This window comes from Carettochelys insculpta, chromosome 1 (assembly GCF_033958435.1).
Source record: "Carettochelys insculpta isolate YL-2023 chromosome 1, ASM3395843v1, whole genome shotgun sequence".
NCBI lineage: Eukaryota > Metazoa > Chordata > Testudines > Carettochelyidae > Carettochelys > Carettochelys insculpta.
This window is the reverse complement of record NC_134137.1, coordinates 327,331,719-327,344,269: the sequence shown is the minus strand read 5'-3', so window position 1 is coordinate 327,344,269 and position 12,551 is coordinate 327,331,719. Positions and strand designations below refer to the sequence as shown.

At 40.5% G+C, this 12,551-nt stretch overlaps 2 protein-coding genes across 5 annotated transcripts in view; one reads left to right on the top strand and one right to left on the bottom strand.

Annotated features, from left to right (window-relative positions):
* The window catches only part of LRRN3 (leucine rich repeat neuronal 3), a 55,358-nt gene extending 43,335 nt beyond the window's left edge, over window positions 1-12,023 (bottom strand). Inside the window, exon 1 of the mRNA XM_074984086.1 lies at window positions 11,857-12,023. The gene's annotated coding sequence lies outside the window, so the exon portion shown is untranslated. The remainder of the gene's footprint in view (window positions 1-11,856) is intronic.
* IMMP2L (inner mitochondrial membrane peptidase subunit 2) overlaps window positions 1-12,551 on the top strand; it is an 850,269-nt gene that overhangs the window by 454,078 nt on the left and 383,640 nt on the right. The gene's annotated exons all lie outside the window — the stretch shown is intronic.

Sequence of the window (12,551 nt, the reverse complement as noted above, 5' to 3'; positions counted from 1 at the left end):
TATTATTTCTAATTTTGTCCATCCGGGGTGGAATAAATTTTGTTATGTGCGCCAAGGCATGTGTGGATGTGCACCACCAATAGAAACACATGTTGGCTACTGTGGATGTCTGTGGGAGCTCTGTTAATCAGATGGACAGCATCTGAATCTCTCCTGGGAAGCCCAGGGGTCACTGAATCTGAGTGTAGAGTAAATAGAACCAAAGTTCATTGCAGACATTATGCACCATGCTGCTTTCGGTATGCAGGGGAATCACGTTTATAACTCATTGCTGCAAATGGGAGCACATGGGTAAATGCACTGTATATTTTCTATAACTACATTTCGAATACTGCTGAGCACACCACTTTTTTATCTTTGTCTCATATTAGGCAACTAGCCCCACAAATAGGATGTAAAAGTTGGTTTCCTTTATGATGAGCTACTGTATTTTTTTAAAAAAAACTGAAAAATCCATGAGCGTCTCTCCCCTCCTCACCCAGATGTTACACCGGCTGTGGAAATAATGAGGTGCTTCACTGAAATATGTTTAAATATACTGCAGTAACATATGCAATATAGAATGAAAGAAGAGCGCTCCTTTACTGTAATGCTAGAGTGTGAGCACTCTACTGATAGTGGTGTTATAGTACTGGATTCGTATATGCTCATTGTTGAACTACTTGTTTCATAACTCATGCATTCTTTTTTTCAAGGCTAGAAACATTAAATGTTGAGGCAGTTTGGTCTTCCTTGGCGGGAATGTAATGCTTTAGTTAACAGCAGGTTGTTCTGTTGGCTGGCTTCCTGCACAACTGTGTCCCTCCACACATACAAAGTAAAATGCACAACAAGCAACTCAAATTAATCAAACTCCAATTAACCTAAAAAACGATTAACTGAAGTCTGGTTACGTGCCCAAGCTATCTCAGAGCACAGCATCTGAAAAATCAGATGGTGGATTCTTCTCTGGTTGCTGGGGATGAAGATCCTGAGTGCAGGTCTTTTAAAGCTGCCTGGCAGAAGCCCCCATCACCCCTTCATCTGAAATCCTGTTTATCTGAAGTCTTTGGATGTCCTCTAAAAACAACAGGAAGTCCTGTGGCACCTTATAGACTAACAGGTATTTTGGAACATAAGCTTTTGTGGGCAAAGACCCTCTTTGTCAGATGCATACTTCAAAGAGAAACTACAGAGCTGCAATTCATTTGCAAATTTGACACCATCAACCAAGGATGAAACAGAGACTGGGAGTGGCCGGCCAATTACAAAAGCAGTTTCTCTGCTCTTAATGTTCACACCTCCACCTTAGCTACTGATAATGGGTCACATCCTCCCTGACTAAACTGACCTGATTTCTCCCCTCTTGATGTTCACAACTCAACATTAGCTGCTGATAATGGGCCAAATCCTTGAGTGAACAGACCTTGTAAACTCTGGCCCTTCCCTTGACTGAGACTCCCTCTTTAAACCCTCTTCTGAACCCCGCCCCCCATGTATCTGACAAAGCACGTCTTTGCCCATGAAAGCTTGTGCTCCAAAATATGTTAGTCTATAAGGTGCCACAGGACTTCTTGTACACACTAACTCGGCTACCTCTCTGATGGATGTGCTCTAGACATTCAAAGAAATAGGATTGCACTAAAGTGCATGAAATGACTAGTATTTTTCCAAACAATGTAAAAAAGACCTCTTTGAGCTATTCTTTTGTGTGTGCTACCTTGCTGTTTGAGTTCTGCTTTCCTTGTTCTGATGAGTTCTGCATTCCTTGATGGAAAAATGCTGAAAACACTAACTGGTGAAAAAGAAAAGACTCTAAATGCCCCACTTTTGCTTCTGTTGACATCATTGAGAGTTTTGTCATTTATTACAATGGGAGTAGGATTGGGCTCAATGGTTGCAATTCTTAAGACCATCTGTAAAAGAATTTTAAATTGCCCTGCCTGTTATAGACATTTTAATGCTAATAGTTTCATTCTGTTGGTTTTTTAGCATAACATTCTTTTATAATTAGTTTTACTCAGAACTCAGTTAAAATGTTGCTAAGGGGAAGCAGAAACCAACATAATTAGTGAAGAACAAGTACAAATAAAAGAGCACAATTTCAGTTAAGGCTTCTCACAATCTTGTTTTATCCAGATCAGTTGTACAGGGATACTTGAACATAAACAAAAAACACCTGGAGTATATGAAATTGCCCACTGCAGAGACAGCCTGATAGAAGGCCATTTGTGCTTTAGTATCTGTTGCTAATGAGGAAGAATTACGAACATCACATCAGTTGTTAAGCAGAATTTTCTTTGCTTATACCCTACCAGCACTCATTTATTACTCCCTTTTCCATGTCGTTTGTTATATTTACTAACATAATATAATTTGCCTTGTAGAGAGAAAAATGTACATGTTACAGAATGTGGTAATCATTAAGGGTATGTTGTCAGTGTGTGGAAGTCTCACTTCCTCATTGGTGAAGACATGTTGGACCTTTTAGTGCTTATTACAAAATAGATACAAATGTGACTTATTTGCTCCCCTTTCTACTAGATCCGTATTTGCTATTGAATTGGTGGGGATGGTGTTGGTGACCAAACATTGGCCCACAGTTTGCCTGGAAAATGTAGGACATATGCTAAAAATATAACTCTTAAAATGAAGGGCATGGTGAGATGTAAAGGTTAGTATTTCACAGAAAAATTTGAAGAGAGTGCACAGAGTGCCTTAAATACCTTATGCATTTGGGATCAAATCCTATAGTGCCCCGTGTTACAATGTAGCTGCATAGAAGAGACGGGGCTCGGGGAGTTTTGTGGGGAGCTCTGTCTAAGCACTCCAAGACTTGCTGGGTCTGTGGAAGAAGTATGGTCAATAGAGCTGTAATTAGACTTCTTAGTTCTTTTCTTGGCTTACTGCGGGTGGGATACTGTGACTTTGCTGCCAAGCTCTCTCTCTCTCTCTCTCTCTGTGTGTGTGTGTGTGTGTGTGTGTGTGTGTGTTACCCTTCTGAGATTGCCTATATATATGAATTATGTGACCTATGTATAATGCCTGAGCAAACTATGCCAAAGGAACAGTCAGGTGAACCTGCTCAGACCTGTATTTGAATTGATGTCATTTTTGTCTTTCTTTATATCTCAGGCTAGGTCTATACTACCGCGGAAGGTCAACCCACTCAGGGTCAATCTTCCAGGGTTTTGTTTTGCACGTGCATGAAACGACACTTTCTGGGTTCAAAGTCAATCCTGGAACTCCTCACAAGTGGTGAGGATTAACAAAGGTCGATGGGAGAAACGCTCCCGTCGGACTTCGAAGCTGATCACTGACAAGTCGATTTTAACAACACAGTTGACATAGCTAACATTGCATATCAGTGGTCGACTTCTATGCCTAGTATAGACATAGTCTCAGCCTTGCCCCTGCAAAAGAGCATCAATATCATTGAGTATTTTGCCTTTCTTGAGGCAGTGTGGTCTCTGCATACTTTGTCAAGTAATAACCATGCTAGCAACTTCTATTAAGGGAATTAGGGTGAATAATGAAATTGTCTTATCGCAGATGTGTCAAAAAAATAACTATTGTACGAGTTCATCACTTGTTCTTTCAACTTTATACCTGACCACGCGGGAGGAAGAAACTTAGTTCAGAGAACTTTCAGCACCAGGCACAGAGGATGAGTTACAAAGCTCCTGTTAATTGTTAAGTGGCATTAATGGGAATTCTGCATCCACTCTGATTCCTGCAGTGCAGGAAATGGAACGCTGCCTCGCTCCAATATTTTGTTTCTCCTATTAAGTGATTTTTAGAACATGTTTCCAAACTGGGGGATGTGCCCCCCTGAAGAGGCACGAAGAAATTCCAGAGGTGGCGCCCCCCCTCCATCATTCCTTCCACCCCAAGAAAGAGCTGGCCATTGCTTCTGGCTTTCAGCTCCTGCCATTTTATGTGGGCGACCTGGCTCAGCTGCTATAAAAAGCAGGCAGTCAGCAAAGACTCATGTGGAGCTAACTGCCTCCTGCAAACCTGAGTGAGTGTGGGTTGGAAGATGGGGTGAGGATGGGGTTTGATAGGGGGCTGAGGGTGCCTGGGTCAGCGGAGGGGGATGGGGATGGGGATGAGGGGAGCTGGAGGTGTCTGGCTTCGGGGGAGGACAGAGGAGGGGCTCGGGTGGGCAGCTCAGGGCTGGCTCGCAGGGCTTGTGGGGCTAGGGTAGCTGGCCCCGGCTTTGCAGGTCGGGTGGGCAGCTGGGGTAGCTGGTTAGAGGGAGGCTGGCCCTGGCAGCATGAGGCTCAAGCGCTGGTGGATGGGCCGCTGGCTGCAGCTCGCAGGGCTCAGGCAACTGGCAGGTGACAGTATGGGGCTCAGGTGGCTCGCAGGTGGGTGTCTGGCCCTGGTGGCTGGTGGGTGGGTGGCTGGCCCTGGCAGCGTGGGGCTCAGTCAACTTGAGCAGCACAGGGCTTGGGCGGCTGGTGCAGGCAGCTCTAGTGGCTGGTATGGGGCCCAGGCATCTGGCCAGCTGGGGCTAACCCAGGCACCCACAAGAGGCCAAGAAAAATTTGTGGTCATTTTTAATTTTAAAAAATATTTTTATATCATACTTTTGTGGTTACTTCAAATTGCAAATTGAATTTTTTGTTAAAAGCAGGGGTTGGATGATGATAAAGAAGAGGTAGGGGCGTGTGAAGGTTTCCCAAAAATCAAACGGTGGGGCCTGATGCCGATAAGTTTGGGCAACACTGGTTAGAGCTTTGCAAGAAAATTAATCTTTGAACCACTTAATTGCTTCCTAAGTCCTAAAAATAGAGAATGAAGGGAACACCTTTTAGGTGTGGCTATTTCCCAGCACACACTACTAGCAGACAGCCTTTTGTGATGGTTATGGGAGCAGCTAGAGTATGCTGTATTGGATAGAGGGAAGATTTCTGGAAGTCTGGGCCAAGTTGGGTTTCAGGTCCCTATCCCTACCTGACATGCTCCACTTCCCTGCACTGCCTTCTCCTTCCCTCTCCACCAGGACAAAACCATCAAGGAGGGGTTTGCTTTGGCCCATCAGGCTCACAGTGAAGAACATGCAGTACATTGCTGGCGATGTGTGTCATCAGGCCAGTGCTGGTCCAGGGATGATTAGAGATAATGATGCCTACTCTGGAACAAACTCTTTGCAGGGGTTGATGGAAGAGCCAGGGAAGTAGAGAAGCACCTCATTTGGAAACAAGGGAACAGGAATAGGACAGGAGAGAGGAAATATATAAATCCCTTAAATTTAGAATGATCCTTATATTTTTGCAGCGACTGAGAAAACTTATCTTCATGTTTTAAAAAATTCTTATTCAGGTGACAAATTTCACACTGACTTTAAGCACAGAGCAAATGTACATGGCATATAAAGGAAAGAGAAACTCAGACTTAACATACAATGCAGTGTTTTGTGCTATTCACAGTAATAGATCACTGCTGTGAAACTGAACTATAGGTCTTGAGTCAGGAAAGCTCTTGAGCACATGCTTATGCTTAAGCCATTCTTAGTGAAGAACATGCTTGGGTGCTTTCCTGTATTATGGCCATAGTGATGAAACTAACCAACCTTATTGTCATTTGCAATTTTCTCTAATCACACAAAATCACACTAACAGCCCAGTAATTTGCTGAAGTTGGTGTTAATAGCACCACATTCCCTGCATGAGGAGTTTCCTGCAAGGAGGTTTCTGTTTTCTTTCCAGTGATGCTATTCATTCTGTTGTGGTTTTCAGTCCTAGGAGGATCAGTAAAGTAAGTCCCAGGAGATGATTTTGCTAGTGTTTGTGTGTATCTCTTTCTATATATCTTTTATGGTGAATGTTATTGTTAGTCTCAAATTTATTCAGGAAGACTTTGCAGAAATTGGCAGTCCTGCAGATAAGTGGATTGTATAAACAGTCATTTTTTCTTAATACAGGTAGCTGGATGTCGGGGGAATTATTGATATAGTTGAACTTAAAGCTGATATTTCAACTATTTTCTTGTAAGATTACTTTAGTGACTTTCCTGTATTTCCTGGTAGAATAGTTGTTATTCACGTGAGAAGAAGCCTCCAGTAAAAGTCTCCTGGGATAATGCTAACAAACAGTAGGCGTTTTGAAAGATATATATATTTTTGGTAAACTTTTCACTCAGCTTTTTAGACTTTGCCTCCAAAGACAGAAGCTTAAGCAGTAAGGGAGACTGTTAAACATTTATTTTGTTCTCATGTTGTTGAAAGCTATTTCTCAGTTTGATTTAGGTAGAAGGGAACAGATTCTGTTCTGGTGTAACTCAGAAGCAATTGGAGATACACCACCAGAGAATTCATCCCAGAGATTATATTTAATACTGTAAATGGTGGTATGGTCCTATTGAAAAAATAATATGAAGCAAACAACACTTGGTTGTTGTCCAGTTTTCAATAGTTCATAGCTTTATGTTCCATTGCACAACTGCTACAGAAAATGTGCTCTTCAAATGAAGAAAATGTTAGGTCCAGGAGAAATGTCTCCATATTGTACTGAACGAAAGTTTAATTGTTTAATATATAAATTGTGTGATTTCACTTCTATTTCCATTCAAAAATGGATCATGTGAATGCCTCTGTAGGAATTGCTTTCAAGGCAAACTGCTAAGTAGAACTGGGAATGGGAAGAATGAGAGAATAAGCCTGTTTTCTAAATGCTGCATAACTCAAGACCAAGCATATAGTTGAAGGCAAAACAGCCTGATAAATATAATCATGTTTATTAAGTGCTGCCTTTGAAAATGTCTTTGAATAACAAAAAAGGATGGCTTCTCCAGCAACTGGAGCTCATGTTTTTCTTTGTTGTTTGCATTATACTAGATTCGGGATGGTTTGCTACATAGTGTCATATTCCCTGTATAAACATTTTATGTGTATATCAATAACTTTTTTTTATTTCACTTCTTGAACATTTCAGCATAGCTCTCATCTCATGCAAACTGGATTCCTATCTGGGGAGGTTAAACTTAATAAGGCTTTTGAAAAACAAAACAAAACAGTTACTTTGTATTTCGCTCATAATGTTCTCCCTCACTAGTTAGAATAGGTAATTGCTTTACCTAAAGCCTAAGGTGGGAATAACCAGGTTGAGATAGAGGCTGGATCCTAAACTGATGGAAATTGCTAATGCTGCATTCATTTGCTGGTTGTGTGCCAGTTTATCCCACTGGAAGAAATAATCCTATATTAGGGAGGTTGATACTGGTGGTATTAAGTATGTCTACTACTTTCAAATTGAATACTAACAGAGAGGAAGCCGTGCTAGCCTATACACTATCAAAACAAAAAGCAGTCAAGTAGCACTTTAAAGACTAGCAAAATAGTTTATTAGGTGAGCTTTCGTGGGACAGATCCACTTCTTCAGACCATAGCCAGACCAGAACAGACTCAATATTTAAGACACAGAGAACCAAAAACAGTAAGCAAGGAGGACAAATCAGAAAAAGATAATCAAGGTGAGCAAATCAGAGAGTGGAAGGGTGGCAGGGGGGAAGGTCAAGAATTTGACTGAGCCAAGTATGCAGACGGGCCCCTATAGTCACTGGCTCAATCTAATTCTTGACCTTCCCCCCCCGACCCTTCCACTCTCTGATTTGCTGACCTTGATTATCTTTTTCTGATTTGTCCTCCTTGCTTACTGTTTTTGGTTCTCTGTGTCTTAAATATTGAGTCTGTTCTGGTCTGGCTATGGGCTGAAGAAGTGGGTCTGTCCCACGAAAGCTCACCTAATAAACTATTTTGCTAGTCTTTAAAGTGCTACTTGACTGCTTTTTACTTTCAAATTGTGTCTATATAACCTTACAGTTCATATAGATTAGTGGTTGTCAAACTATTTATCACAGTTTACAAGAGATGCAGGTTGACAATCACAGTGCTCCTGCCAAACCTCTACAGTCCTCTGTGTCCCTTGCCTACTGTCCAGAGACCCTCCCACAAGGCCCAGAACAAGGTTTTGGATGTAGGGCTGGGCAGATGGGGCCTAAGTCCCTACCATGTCAGGCCTGGCAGCTAGAACCCAAGGCATGGGGCCAGGACCAGAGCCCTACCTAAAACCTGATGGTGCTGCAGCACTCTGGCAAAACTCTAGTTCCCATCCCCCCATCCCCTCACTGCCCAGAGCACTGCCCCAACCCCTGTACACAAACCAGCCCAGAAGATCACTTCTCCACAGCACTTGTCAGCCTCCTGCTGGCAGGAGCACTCCAGCAGACTGGCAATTGCTGTCTCCCTCACAGCCAGCCCCAGCCCCTGCCAGACAAAGGCCAAAGTTTGAAATTATTTTTTAGCATGCAGCTGGACTTCAGCTGTATGCTCATTGGACCACATATGGGTCACAGGTTGAGAACTGCTGATCTAGACTGTGGTTGTCTAAAAAGAATTGTTGGTACACAAAACATTGAGGAATGTTCACTGTGACCTATAGATGACATACAGTAATGGCATTCAGCTGTTTACAAACTGCTCAGTTGAATAAATAAATAGCATGTACTGCGTTTTCCTACTTACAAAGACTTATAATGAACAATATTGATTTCTTGCTAATACTGATGCCCCTAATGACCTTTTAATGGCATCTGCTGCACTGCTTCTTCTCGTGTTCCAATTTCTTTTCCCCTCAGTGAAGGAAAACATTTTAGTTGTTTACTGAAAATTTTCCCAGATATTTCTATGTAATTAGACTTCTCATATTAAAAACAAATTTACAATTTGTAAAGATGATAATTTGACTGGAATGTGGGAAGAGTGATATAGGTATACAGTATTTTAAAAGGTGTCCTTTTTGAGAAATATTTTACTTCAAAATGAAACAATACAGCAAGAACCTCAAGAACTATTTTATGATGGATATATGTCAAATCAATTTTCTGTCATCCCATTTTGTAGTTTGCCTTTATTAGTGTTTTTAGAGTATAAAATAAAAGCATTTACTAAGTATCTCTGACAAAAATCTAGATATATTAACTGTGCCTTTTGATTTTCATCAGTGTTTCTTCACCTTAATATGTCATTGAGTGGAATAGGGAAACATTAATTACTGGAGTCTTTGAACTATATTTCTGATACCCTATAATCTGCTAAATATGTCTAATGCAATGAAAAAAAAGTCTGTCTCTTTCCGGAAGCTTTCCTTAGTGAAGCAAGATAGCACTTGTTTTACAACAGGCTGTTTGTTTTTTTGCAGTTTATCTTATTCTACTATATTAGCTTCTGCAAAAATTTAGCTGTTGAATAAGCTCTTCAAATCTCAATAATTTAAAGTGATAGTAGTTCTTTTTGGCCAATAGAATTATATTTGCTCCTGGATTCTTTATTAACATCATTACGATTAGGGGATGAAGTCAGAGAAAGTAAGTGCAGCTGCCTTAATTTGAATTACTTTGCCTTACAAAAGGCCTGAGTTTTGTCCTCCTGTGTCCATTTTTAATCACAAGTAGGTTGTAGTACATTAGGATTGTCATAAAGCTTCTTATGCTAAACTTATTAATAAGGGTTAGTCATGATATTTTATTATGTGCATCGCTGGTGGCAGCATGTTACAGATGGTCTGCTCTAATCTGGTACAAAACAAAAATATCCATATTTTGATGTCATTCCCAAATCTCTGAAAGGGGATACTTCGAGGGTTTCCATAACAGTATCAGTCAGTCATTGTCTCTGACATTATGATATTATTCCAGGAGGTTTCAGGGAGTATTAACCAAAATGTAAAGTCAGTATACCATTTGGCTGAATCAAAGAGTCAAAAATGTCTTTACTGTTTCTCAGGATATCTGTGTTTCATCTATACTCACGTGTGATTGGAATGAATGCGTGTTTCAAGAGCTGTGTAGCGCATATTTGTAAAGAGTGAAATAATATATGAAACAGTATATGTGGCAAAAATAGAGCAGTGGATCTTAGGGTTAAAGTTATGGAGGTTAACTTTTAATGGTTTTGATTATGTAAAATGTGAGTGAAAGTAAAGATTAGACTGTGACCTATGTTGCAGAAAAAGTTTTCATGCACGTCATGCTCTACACGTAACAAGAAGAAACAATGAGAGTTCCTTCCTTGTTTCAGTACCACGGACTGTGCCAGTGTAAACCAGTGGGTTGCAGTTCTCCATAAACAACTAAAACAACTAAAACAAATAAGCACTGTGACTGAAAAAGGCAGATTTCAGGTATAAAATGTGAAATATAACTTCTGCTTTTATGATATACCTGTATGTTTTAAAATGACTTCCATTCACACAACTAGCTTGGCAATAACAGGATCTATGCTTCAGTACCTTTCATTTTGCACTCTGAAAAGAAACCTCTTATTAAGCTCATTTATTTTCCAGAAGGGAAGTAAAATGCTGGGGCATACTATCAGAGCTACTTTACTGTCATCATTTACAAAGGTCACCCGAATTAGCTGACTTCTTCCTGTATATAATGTTAAGCTACTCCTTGTCTAACATATTTATGGGAAGGTGGTAGATATTTAGCCATTCACTGCCTTTTTGTGTTTGTCTTCAGTGTAATTTGAGAAACAAACACTAACTCTGAAGTTACAGTTGCACAAGCAAATAATTGCATTGCTGCAGAGTAGCAAATTCATGTTGGATTTGTACAGTGAAGAAGATGAGAGGAAAGAGCTCTTAGAGTCATTTAAATGTTGAGCTGCTGTAACATCTACATGTTCCATAAAAGAGAAAAGGCAAGCAGAAAGCTTTGGAACCACACATTAGACTGCTAATCTCTCCTTTGCATGGATATGAAGTAAAATCTCATAACCTAGCTTTCACTGCTACATAAGTCACTGAACCGTGTGTGCTAATGGACTTTACTGAACATGTTTTCATCTTAATGGAGTTATACTAAAGCCTTGGCTTATATTAGGTGAGAGGTATGATACACACATACATATATTAAGCAACATTAAAGGTAGCAGGATGTTTCATATTGATTTTGTGGAGAATTTTACGTCCTATTCCCCTCCCGGTTCCCCCCCACCCTGTGCCCGCAACATCCTCTGTGCTAGGTTCTTCTCATTCTGATCAGCAATGCTAGGCAAAAACTAAATATATGACGACAGAGAACATTTTCTTACGAAATAAATTGAATAGCCTTTGTGCTGAAAAACAGGCAAGGGGAAATACAGTGATGAATTTGAACAAACAGTCTTCTTAAATGAAGAGGGTACTTTACAGCCACCTTGTTGTGGTCTTGTTAATTATCAAAGAAGATTAGAACTCTTGCTTATTATTATCCTTTTTATGCAGCATGTGTCAACTCCGGCTACAGTAGCCATCAGACCTTCACACTGTCCCTTCTGACTGGTAAAGGGATTTGTTGTAGGGAAAGTCATTTGCTACAATTCCTAAGATATAGCCTGGCAGAAATTCAGTAACTGTTTGTGATATGCTCGTTCAGCTTTGGTGCTCAGTGGCTTTAGGTCCTGACATACAATGGCATTTGCTTTAACTCAACCATTGGTGAGAAAGAGAAGAAAAAAATGCTGTCCTGGTTCTTGTTTTATTGGTTTCAAAACACAGAACAACTGTGGAATTTGATTTTGCTCTGTAAAGACCAGGGAAAATGCTTTAAAAAAAATCCTTTGATGTTCTTTCAAGCTAGCAAGTGCACCCATTTAAGAGAGCTGCGAACACAGTTTGATTATCTCTGAGCCAAAAGGTGGTTGCATTTGTATTCTGAAGTAAAATTGGAAAGAGTCTAGTAGAATAAGTTGAAGAAAATAAGAAAAGTGGGACTGGGTAGATGAAAATACAAACAGTACAGCACATTTGCTATCTATCTATCATGCACACGCACACGCACACACACACACGCATACGCAAACACACAAATCATATTTATAAACAAACTTACCCTGCAAGAGTAGTTTCAAAACTGGAGGACTTCTGCATCTGTATATTTGGATTCCTTAGTTCAGGTAGCCACATACTTGTGTTAATGCCAGGGTGTGAAGAGTTGCATGTACATATAGTATATGATACATTTGTCTATAGATATCCTACAAAATGAGAGAATCTCTGTGCTGCCAGCTGAGATCCCTTATGTTTGCCAGAGCTCTGTTGCTGGCTGGCTGTGGCTCACAATCCAGTGAAGAGAAAAGATGCCTGCTAGCTGTTCTTATTTCTCCTTGTTTCCATGGTGGTTAGAGCTGCATCGTTCACCCGATCAGTTGTCACACTGACATGGTGCTGCCTGCTCAGCGGTCATTAATAACTGAACATCCTCCACTCCCCAGAGAGGAGCCAATAGCTTCAGAGTGCCAAGATGTAGCACTCGCAGCTGCTCCAGTCTGGTTGGCTGAAAAATCCTGTCTGTTATATGACATTGCTGCTTAGGATATGAATAAAGGAACCGAGTCTTTCTGTGTTTCTGGGTATCTCTTCTGATTCAGAGAGGGTATGGAGCAGTGCTGTGATATTTTTTGTGGGTTAATATGAGATATTTAAATGAATCTTTAAGAGCTACAAGGTGGGTATCTATGATCGTTAGAGATCATTAAACTTCTCCATAGGTTACTTTAGTTCAAAAGACACTATATACTGGTTGAA